The sequence below is a fragment of the Anabrus simplex genome, chromosome 12 (assembly GCF_040414725.1).
Source record: "Anabrus simplex isolate iqAnaSimp1 chromosome 12, ASM4041472v1, whole genome shotgun sequence".
NCBI classification, from domain to species: domain Eukaryota; kingdom Metazoa; phylum Arthropoda; class Insecta; order Orthoptera; family Tettigoniidae; genus Anabrus; species Anabrus simplex.
The window spans coordinates 66,265,633-66,277,500 of record NC_090276.1 but is presented as its reverse complement, the minus strand read 5'-3'; positions in this window follow the sequence as shown (position 1 = coordinate 66,277,500).

Sequence of the window (11,868 nt, the reverse complement as noted above, 5' to 3'; positions counted from 1 at the left end):
CCGGGCTGAGTGGCTCAGACGGTTAAGGCGCTGGCCTTCTAACCCCAACTTGGCAGGTTCGATAATGGCTCAGTCCGGTGGTATTTGAAGGTGCTCAAATACGACAGCCCCGTGTCGGTAGATTTACTGGCACGTAAAAGAACTCCTGCCGGACTAAATTCCGGCACCTCGGCGTCTCCGAAGACCTTAAAAAGTAGTTAGTGGGACGTAAAGCAAATAACATTATTATTATTATTATTATTATTATTAATTTTCATACCATACTCATTGCATCCATTTTCAAGATCCGAAATATTAGACTGCAGGCTTTCAGAACAATCTGCCATTAAGACCAAGTCGTCAAATAAGGCTAGACTGCTTATTACATTTCGCCTAACTCAAATCCTCCCTCCTTTCAGCAGATGATCCATGTAAACTATGAACACCAAAGGTGAAAGTTCTCACCGCAGCCCAATTGTCAACACAAATGCCTAGCATACTGAACGCTAAAAGGCATAACAGTCTATAATGAAGTGGTATGTGCGATATTGATTTATTTATCTGACCAAAATTTCAGGTGACGAAAAGGCACAAAATAGTACGACAAATGTATAAATAATTACTCTGCTGCTGTTATGAATAGAAGAAGTAAATGGAAATACAACAAAGAAAATATTTGATCAGCGATGTACTGAGTTTGTTAACATGGGATGAATTTAAATCGTGCTTCAATATTCTGATGAATTTCTTCTGTGATGTAAGTGCAACGACATCTTTCTTGATTATGATTCCGTTGCAGAAGTCAACTAAAAAGGCAATTACCGAGCTCGATAGCTGCAGTCGCTTAAGTGCGGCCAGTATCCAGTAATCGGGAGATAGTGGGTTCGAGCCCCACTATCGGCAGCCCTGAAGATGGTTTTCCATGGTTTCCCATTTTCACACCAGGCAAATGCCGGGGCTGTACCTTAATTAAGGCCACGGCCGCTTCCTTCCACTTCCTAGGCCTTTCCTGTCCCATCGTCGCGATAAGACATATCTGTGTTGGTGCGACCTAAAGCAAGTAGCAAAAAAAATAAGACAATTTCCGTGCCTTTGGTATTGGCCATCCTGTAAGTATCACAACCTGAAGGTTCATCAGGTGATTTGCCAAGACTATTAATAGAAATCTCACATTACACGTCTTGTGCGAGTTACAGGATTCTTAGAACTCCATGAATTTCATTTCAGTCTATCCTGTTAATAAACAAGGTGGAAATAAATTAGTCATTATAGACAATAATTTCTCTCATATATTTTCAGTAATTCCTATAGCTTAAATTCAAAAATAGGGCGAAAGGATAACTGACCATACAATATTATGCTTATAGATATACAGTATTTGATAAGTAATTCAATTATAGTCAACAGATACTAATATTTCCAAAGACACAAATGTGTTACTAATTTATTTGTAGTGAAATGGGGTATGGCTTTTAGTACCGGTAGTGTCCGAGGACTTGTTCGGCTCGCCAGGTCCAAGTCTTTTGATTTGGCTCCCGTACGTGACCTGCGCGTCGTAATGGGGATGAACTGATGATAAATTATTTCTGATAAAAGTGCAACAAACGTAAATTAAAAGCAACATGGAACGTACCCAGGATCGGATTTGGTACAATTTTCAAGGAATTACGTATTCTTGGTCTGGATTGCTCATGGAAATCGATAACACTTATTTTTGGAAGTGTATATTGTGCCTTTTAAAAAACACTCCTCATACAAATATGCCGTAGCATTTTATTTTTATTTTCTGTAATTCTAGTAACGTGGCTCCTTTCTGTAAGCACTTAGCACAGCTAAGCGTATTAATCTTTTCTTCACAATTACTTGACTCTCGTGACATACAACACACAGCAATGAACGATATTTATGTGGAAATACGTTCATTAAATGAACTTTAAAGAACGATTCAGTGACTGGAAGGTTGCTTGACCGGCCTGGGATTACATATTACTGTACGTTGGATTTGTAGGTGGTAATAGGTTAGATTGCAAAGTAATTTGCTTTGAAGGAAGTATCATGCAACCCGTTGTACCATAGTGTAGGAAGAGTAGCATACATTCAAGAAGTTCTATAGGCTGTACCCCTGATATCTATGCAAATCTCATAGCATAACCGTTGTACAGTGTAGGCTACACTTGTTACTGGCTTAAGTAAGTTAGCATTCCAACCTATCAGCACCTAATAATCCGGACTCTACATATTACATTCTTTATCACATAGTGGATGAATTAATCCCAGCAGGGAGTTTTCAGAGCACAGCAGCCCACCTTAGTGTCTTGTTTGGAGGGTTGCGTGCATGGTAGGAGTTTAAATATAGCCATCTTCCAAATAACATTGACGGTCTTCCAAGCTAATTACAAAGCTCGCTTCGGTATATTTGCCTTCCTGTTAAGCAAGACTCAAAGCTTATTGAATATAAACTCACACCTTAATTATTATAATCGTCACGTTGAAGCAAGTGTCAACATGCAATATGCTTTTACCATGTGAATGGAAGGAATAACCATTACCACCAGGCTGTCCCTTTGTAACAGCTAATTAGGTATAAATTGCTACCATTACCGAAATTACGTTAAGTAAAGTAGGACTTCAATTAGTGGTATTGAACAATGCTTTGTCTCTATCAGAGTTCGCAATTAGTTTGGTCTCCAGCGTGTGATAATTGGCAAAAAGAGGGATTCTACTAAGTAAATTAATAGGGAGCATGGTATTGTAGACAGCCAATAGGAAGAGTGTGTGATGATAATTTAGAAACGGATAATGTTATAGTCCACACGGATTACAAAGGCTACTTCATTGAACTGGAAATGTATAAAATTAAGGGGATAGATTGAAAACATAAGTGATTTCGTGTCAATATTTTCAAAATTAACTTCATATCCAGAACTGGTAATGTTTCAGTCTCAAAATGTTTGGGCTTAGACATAAAATATGACTAACCAGCTAAGATTAACCGTATTATTATTATTATTATTATTATTATTATTATTATTATTATTATTATTATTATTATTATTATTATTATATTTTCAGCGTTATGCCCATCTGTGGAGCTCGATATAACGTTTTTAGCTGATGTTGATTTTTCTTCTCCCAAAATCTCTTCATCTGAGCACTAAATATTTTCCTCCGATTTTCATTCCATGATTTATCGGTCCAGGTTTTAATTTTCTCAGCAAAATGGTGGTTATTGACTGATTTTTTGAACTGAAGTCCATCCTGAACAATTTCAAGTGGGACGCCAATTTTCTGAAGGTCTTTTTCTATTTCACCAAGCCAGTTGTTCTTGACCTTCATTGAGATAGCAAGGTTGAGAATCCTTTTGGTGAGCCTGTCATTGTTCATTGTGAGAATGTTGCTATAGATTTTTAATCGCCTTTTCCTGATGGTTTCGATGGTTTTTTTCAAAATGTTATAAATCTCCCCAGATTTCCATTTCATCCAGATTCCCTCTGAACAGGCTGGACCAAAGAATTTCCTCAGTATTTTCCTCTCCTGTTTCTGTATGTCCTTAATAAGTGATCTGCCTCCAATGAGAAGAGTTTTCAAGGCGTATAGAGCTTCACGTTTTATAACTGAGTTTGAATACTGTTTTTTGTTATATCTATTCCAGTTGAGTCTATAGGCCTTCCTAAATGTTGAGATCCGCTCTTCATTTGTTTCACGATTCAAGCCTGATGTCCGAATTACTTTTCTGAGGTACTTGAGCCCATTCACTCGATTAATTTACCGAATTTAGTCTTTAAAGAGATTTCTAATAGAGAAAACGGACGGATCCTTCCGTGTACTGAGTTTTTCATACGATATTTGAAACCCAGACTTAACTGCAATTTCACGAAGGTTTTCATAATAAATTATTATTATTATTATTATTATTATTATTATTATTATTATTATTATTATTATTATTATTATTATTATTATTGAATATCAAAACATTCAACCTGTTTTCCAGTCTTTGACCGGGTCAGGGATGTAATGAATGAACCATATATAGGCTGTTATTACAATGGGGTCGCAACTCCCAAGGTGATTTATGAATTACTGATAAATGCTATGGAATGGATAATGGAGAGTGTTGCTGGAATTAAAGATGGCAGGAAAAACCGGAGTACCCGGAGAAAAACCTGTCCCGCCTCCGCTTTGTCTAGCACAAATCACAAAATGAGTGACCGGGATTTGAACCACGGTATCCAGCCGTGAGAGGCCAGCACGCTGCCATCTGAGCCACGGAGGCTATTATTATTATTATTATTATTATTATTATTATTATTATTATTATTATTATTATCTGTCTTCGCTATGCCCAATTTAAAGGTCGAATTTGAACTTGTTAGCTTGGCCTGGCGGCTTCCGAGTCATTTTATTCTTCACCCAAATTCTCTTCTTGAATTCGCTGTGGTGTTTTTCCGTTCTTCTGCCCACGGTTTTCCAGTGGTCTTCCTAATTTTTTTCCACAAATCTGTGATTGGCACCCAGATTTCCAAAGACTTAACGATGTGTATGATATTGTCTGTAGCGTTTAATCCTTGTAAATCCCGCTTAATTGCCTCCAGCCACTTGATCTTGGCCTTCTTTGAATTAATTATAGTAAATAGTTTTTCTTTTAGGGGCTGCCTGTCCGAGGCGGTATAGGCGTGCTCGGTTCGCCCGGAAGGACGTGGGTTCGAATTCCCGTCAGAAGGTCGGAAAATTTAAGAAACGAGATTTCCACTTCCGAAGGTGCATATGGCCCTGAGGATCACTCATCCTACACCAAAAATGAGTACCAGGTTAAGTCCTGGGGGCAAAGGCGGCCGGGCGTAGAGCTAAACGCTCTACCCCATCACGTGCCGGGGTTAACAATGGTGGAAGCCTTTACCTTCCCCTCCTCCAAGGGCCTTAAATAGATTTTTAGTAAATCTTTTATTGTCCAATACATAGATGTGATCATAGAATTTCATTATTATTATTATCATATAATTTACAATTTTATATTTAGGTACAACGTACATGGAAGAAGTACTATTTCGTACATACGCACATTTGCTCAATAAACACTGCTATATATTTACAATGTTGACAAGTAAGTTTGACAGATATTTATAGGATATTTACTACACATAAATGGTCAATGTTTTCAGTAGACGATTCTCATTAATCCTCCGTATATGGTGGATGGCTCATGCCAATTAACTTCCCTACTATTTGGCAAGTGGATAGGAGTGCTGCTTCTTATAATTTTGTGCAAGTGAGAGGGTAGAGATTAAGTGCCTCAATGATTCTGTATAGTGGCTTTGGTATAATACCATTACATCCATTCACTACTGAAACGATGAAAACTTTGTTGGATTTCCACCTAATTTTTATTTATGTGGCCAGATCTGTGTACTTGAAAATATTATCTGTACATTCTATGCGTTGATTAGAGGTTGTGAGGATTAGGGCAGGCTATGTCAATAAATGAAGCAGATTATCTTGTTTGTATTTACAAAATTTATATCTGGTCTATTACAGGTAATGTTAATATCAGTAACAATACTTCTCTCCCAGTAATATTTGCAATTTTCGTTTTCCAAGACTGATAGGGGTTTGTATTTCCCAACACGCTCCAGTACAATGGATTAGAGTATTTTGTCGGGCTAATTTCTGATGATTAATTTTTGCAATGTGGTCATCTCTGAACTTGTAGTCTGTATTGGCCATTAATGACAACCTGAGGTTATGTGCTCGATGATTTCTGGAGCTCGGCACTGATCTCAATAGACAGATGGATCATGCAGTACGAGAGGGTAACCAAAAATAAGTGGTTGAAGCTTGTATAGTACGCATTTCTGCCACTAGGCGTGTATAGCGCAACTCATTGCCAGTTCAGTGCCACCTGTGTTGTTGACCTGGCTTGTTCTGTTCATCTGCAGTGATTGTTCTTGCAAGCACTGTTCTATTCTTGTTTCGTTTTTCATAATGGCATGTTGAAGTGAACAACGTGAAAACCTTTTCCTGTGAAGTTTTGAGAAGATTGCGCAACAGAGTTCGTCAAAAAAGATCCATTTCATGACAACAGGAGACTGGTTTTTCCACCACGACAACGCACCTGCACACACAGCCATCACGTTAAGAGAGTTTTTGGCTAAGAATGGCATGGTTCCGCTGCCCCACGCCTGACCTGGCTCCGTGTGACGCTTCTTACTTCCACGCATGAAAAAGGGCATGAAAGGACACCGATTTGACAACATTGAAGAGGTCGAGGAAGAAAATGAGGGAGGAGCTGTCAACCATTTCTAAAGATGACTAGAAAAAATGTTTCGAAGAGTGGAAGCACCGGTGGGACAAATGTATTAGTTGTAATTGAGGGTATTTTGAATGAGATAAGGTTGTTTTGTAAAAAATAATGAAAATATATAGCTTTTACAAATTAATTCCGTGTTTTCAGGGTGCCCCCTCGTGTACGTGTTCCGTAGTTCCTTGTGGCAGTGACTTGATCTTGTATGGTGAAATGAAGCCCTCTGTTTCTGGGTATATACCTGAGTGTGTCTGTCACTCATGCGACGCTTTTTTGTCGATATACGGGTAACTCATTTGAATACTGTCCATGAATAGATTTCTTTTTCCATAAGCAACATGTACGGAAAGTCAGCAACGAACAGAATATGGCACTCCAAAATCAAAATATTAAAACGAAGGGACAAAAGCTGCCAGAGATTTTACGGGATGTATCTATCTTTTCAGTCGTGGTGTCAACTACATCATAAAGGGAAGGAGATCATTTTGAATGGAGATTACACGCAGGCTAACTCCAGGATGTTTCTCAAGTCTCCTTTATCTTTTCCTGCATATGATTTCATGCAGCCTGACAGCAGTGAGATTTCCTAACACAACCCTTTATGACCGCCTGCTTGCAATGATCTTTAAGGGGTAAGTTCTACACGTTTTGACTCCGTGGTTAGCCGTTTCGAGTCCCCTTGGTGATTGACCTACAGACTAGGAGATGTTATGATAAAAATATATATAATCACTAGATGGCGTGCCAAAAGCTTGGAGTCAATTGTACAAACCTCTCCGCAGATTTCGTATGGAGTGAGGGCATATCACACTGTTGATGGAGATTCTCCGTCTGATGGAGACGATAAGCCTTTAACAGGCTCCTTGGTGTTATTGAGCTATGTGCCGAAAGCAGGTATCACCATCTCCCTATCTCAATACCATCATCATCCCATACCCAGACTTGCTGATCGCCCATGTCCCGGCACTAAAACATCTATAACAACCCGTTTCCACCAAGTTGGTTGCAACAAGACTGAAAACATTGTCATGTTCTCCGTCGCACAGACACAAATAGGTCCTATGGTTAGAACAAGGCTAGGACAGGAAACGAAGCAAATGTGGCCTTAACTAAGATACAGTCCCAACATTAGTCTGAGATGAAAACGGGAAACCACAGGGAGAGGTGGCCGTGCGGTTAGGGTACCGCAGCTGTGAGCTGGCATCCTGGCGATAATGGGTTTGAACCCCACTGTCGGCAGCCCTGCAGATGGTTCTCAGTGGTTTAACATTTTCCCACCAGTCAAAAGCTGGGGTTGTACCTTAATTAAGGCCACGGCCGCTTCCTTCCCACTCCTAGTCTTTTTCTATCCCATCGTCGCCATAAGACGTATCCGTGCTGGTGCGACGTAAAGCCACTTGCAAGAAAAAACGGGGAACCACGGACATCCATCTTCGGGGCTGTCGACAGTAGAGTTCGAACCTACTATCTCTCGAATTCAGGCTCACGGCTAACCCACGGAAACCGTGTAGCTAAGTTGCCCTGTCGGAGTGCCAAACTACTGAGCGACCATCATGGTCATCATTAGAGATGGTAATTATAGGCACGATTTGGTTAGAATGCGAATGTATTTGAACAAGGCGCAAGTACCATCTAGCCGCTCTACAGGTATACCGGTGAGTTCCATATTTTTTTTGGGGGGGGGGGGGGTGGATTCTGATAGTTCAGATCACAAACATGTATGCAAATCTCACTGCAGAACCGTTCTGCTGGTAGAAGACACTTTAGGGGTTCTGATAGTTCATAACATTTAATGCTTATGCAAATCTCATTGCAGAACCGTTGTGCTGGTAGAACACACTTTAGGAGTTCTGATAGTTCAGATCGCTAATATTTATACAAATCTCACTGCAGTGCCGTTGTGCTGGTAGAAGACACTTTAGGGGTTCTGATATTTCAGATCACTAATAGTTATGCAAATCTCAGTGCAGAACCGTTGCGCGTGTAGGAGACACTTTAGGGTTTCAGATATTTCAGATCACTAATATTTATACTAATCTCACTGCAGTACCGTTGTGCGGGTAGGAGGTTCCAATAGTTCAGATCCCTACTATTTATACAAATGTCACTGCAGTACCGTTATGCGGTTGGAAGACACTTTAAGTGATTTGATAGTTCAGATCGCTAATATTTATGCAAATCTCAACGCAGAACCATTGTTCGGGTAGAAGACACTTTGGGGGTTCTGATAGTTCAAATCGCTAATATTTATGCACCAGGCGAGTTGGCCGTGCGGTTAGGAGCGCGCAGCTGTGAGCTTGCATCCGGGAGATAGTGGTTTCGAACCCCACTGTCGGCAGCCCTGAAGATGTTTTTCTGTGGTTCCCCATTTTGACACCAGGCAAATCCTGGGGCTGTACCTTAATAAAAACCACGGCCGCTTCCTTCCCATTCCTAGGCCTTTTCTGCCCCATCGTCGCCATAAGACCTATCTGTGTCAGTGCGACGTAAAGCAAATAGCAAAAAATATATATTTATGCAAATCTCACTGCAGAATTGTTGTGCGGGTAGAAGACACATGCGCCTTCGTTAAATATGTTCGCATTGTAACCTATTAGTCCATATAATGCCCACCTGTAATGATCATTTGAAGCCACTATTTACCCAATGCAAGCTCACAGCTGCGCGACCTTAACAGCACAGCCAACTCTCTCACTAATAGGTTACTAGAAACCAGACGTTCATTACAAAAAAATTCAGAAGACCAACTGATTTCTTTGAAAATACTATTCCACTAAAATAGCTCACCCACATTTGTATCTTAAACATGAAGTCATTTGTACTATATTAGAATTTTGATTGTGTGGTCATACTTATTCAAGAGTTGACGATAAATGTTAGTAGTAAGTTAAATAACAGATACACAGATAAGGTTCATATCCAAATTAGAGCAATCGGAGCCAATTTTTGAAGGATCTTCGAAAAAATCCTGAACTTCGTAGTCGGTTGTACAGTACAAGGTTTGTTCTTTTGCAAGACGCACCATTCTTTTAATCTCAAATCTCATATTATGTGTTCACATGTCCCATGGACTGTTCTAAACCATTTTAATGTACTGCAGTCAATCCGTAGCGAATAACATTGAATCGCGCAATTTTTCTGACAGAATACTAAGGTTATGAATAGAGCACAGATTTTTATGCACTACCGTAATACGTTTGAATGCAAACTTACCGGAGCCAGTATCGAATATAGACTAGCGCGGACAACGGCTAACCTATCATTGTTGCATAGAGCTTACGGGTATGGCATACTAGACGACGCTCCGCATTTTGGTGTTTATAATAACAAAGTTCAGACTTATTATCCAAAGAGATTAGTTATACTCAGAAATGTACAGGTAAAAGGGTATTGAAGTACACGTCTTTGCAAAAAAAAATGGCGCACCATAAATGAGCCATCGCCGGGGTACACTAGTAGGTAAAGGTATAGACACTGTTCAAACAGCCAACAAGGCATAAGTCGGTACCTTGGATCAGCTAATGAGCGATGGATATATTGTGTGCCCCCAAGTAGCTCATCAGTGCGAGAATTCGGCATTAAACGCAAGTGGACCTCACGTCAGTCCGTAAGAACACTGTGCCTCCTTATGGTGCACATTTCTTCTTCGCAAATGATAGAATCATACAACATTCTTCACAGATAATTTTTAAACGTTATTCCGATTTTATAACACTTAAATTCGTGTGCAGAATGACCAAATGTTCATTATTTCTCTTAGCAAGATTGTATTAAATTGTTAAGAAGGAAGCCTAATTTACTAGTGTCGACTTAGATTACTCAGTTAACTTAGAAGATTTTCAGTCTGTCAAACACACTAGTTCAAGATAAAATATAAGACTATTACATAACTATGAAAATCACACTATTAAACAAATAATAACCCGCTTCGTTCGACTAGAACATCCTCAGATTCTACCAAATGAAATCGTGCGTATAATTTATATATATAGTGTGTTCACTTTGAGTGAACTTGTCAATGATTGAGAGTTTGGTGATAATATGAATAATTATTAACACATAATGATTGTAATAGTATTTACCAATCAGCATACTAACTTACTTAAATGTTTCCGTACTTACCTAAGCTGCCTAATTGTAGTCCGTTGACTTCAAAAACCTTTGCTTTCTCTTGATCCGTGTTATTGTTCGTGAATTCATTTCCCAGTTTCTCCTTCCACAATTTGGGTACATTTCCAGATACCATGAGCGCTGTTATAACAGAATTATATCTCGCAGTGTAGCCTAAGGACAGTCCGCAACCAGTGTTTGAAAACAACGGACAACATTTCGGCAGCTTAGATAAGTACAGAAAAATGTCAAACAAACTTACTGTGAGGTTTGAGTAGTAATAGAAACCTTATTTGTTAATACTTGTTCATATTATCAACAACCCCTCATTCACTGACAAGTTTACGCAGCATAAATAAAATTGTGTACAATACCAGGTGGCCCACGATCGCCGTAATTTCTACTTATAAATGTCCCACATACACAAGTGATGAATGGGATGTCTACTAACAGGATCACTACTACCATCAGGTATTAATAAGACTCGTTTCCCACCGCATAGTACTCGGCTGGTGTATGGTATAACAGCACTATATTTGTTGTCTGCATATCGGCAATGGCTAGTGTGTTCAAATTTATGGAGAATCTGCTCGGAATGCAGCCGAAGCTCGCGGATGGTATGCACAGGAGTTGTCAAATAAACGTCTGCCTTATTTCGCCAAACAGTATTAGTTCTCGTTTAGTACAAACACATCTTTTATAGAGTGGAATTCCTACATGTGTATAAATCAGTAAGTTATTACATTGTCTTTTCTGCATCTCCGGCGTATTTACAAATGCACTCTGTTATGGAACGTGTGCAGTAAAATGACTGCTGTTCGTTTCACAACATCCGAAACCTAGCACATTGCAGCGCCCCTTCGAAAACAAGTGATTAGATATCCCATGCATCACTGGTGCATCCGGGACTTTTGTAAGTATAAAATACGGCGCTCACGGGCAGCCTGGTATACGCATGATCTAAGTGATTTGATAAAAAGTGAGTAGAAATGAATTCTCCGTTTTCAAAGATATCTACTCCCCATGGAGATCCAATTCCAAAAATGGCTTTCACGGTCGCGCGGTGGACCACGCAGTTGATCCGCCACTGCTAAGTAGCCTTGGAGGGGCCTGCCAATCCAAATGGTGAGCCCAAATGGCACGTCTGGGCGAAACTCTGCAAACGCATACGGCCTAACCTCCACAATGTGTGTGTTTGACCAGAATGAAAAGCTTGTAAGCTACATGTATTAAAATGTTCACCGATAGGGTATTAGGGAGGACACTTCCAGTTATAAATAATTTCTCCTACGAAAACTATGACTGACAATGACATGCCAAGTATTAAAGTATCGAATGCTCCTTCGAGGTGACTAAGTGTGAATTTTACATTCTTTCGATCGGAGTTGTTGTTTGTGAAGTCATATCTGGGTCTCTCCTGCCACCATTTGGATACAATTCCAGATTCCTTGAGGGCTGTTATGACGGCATTGAATCTT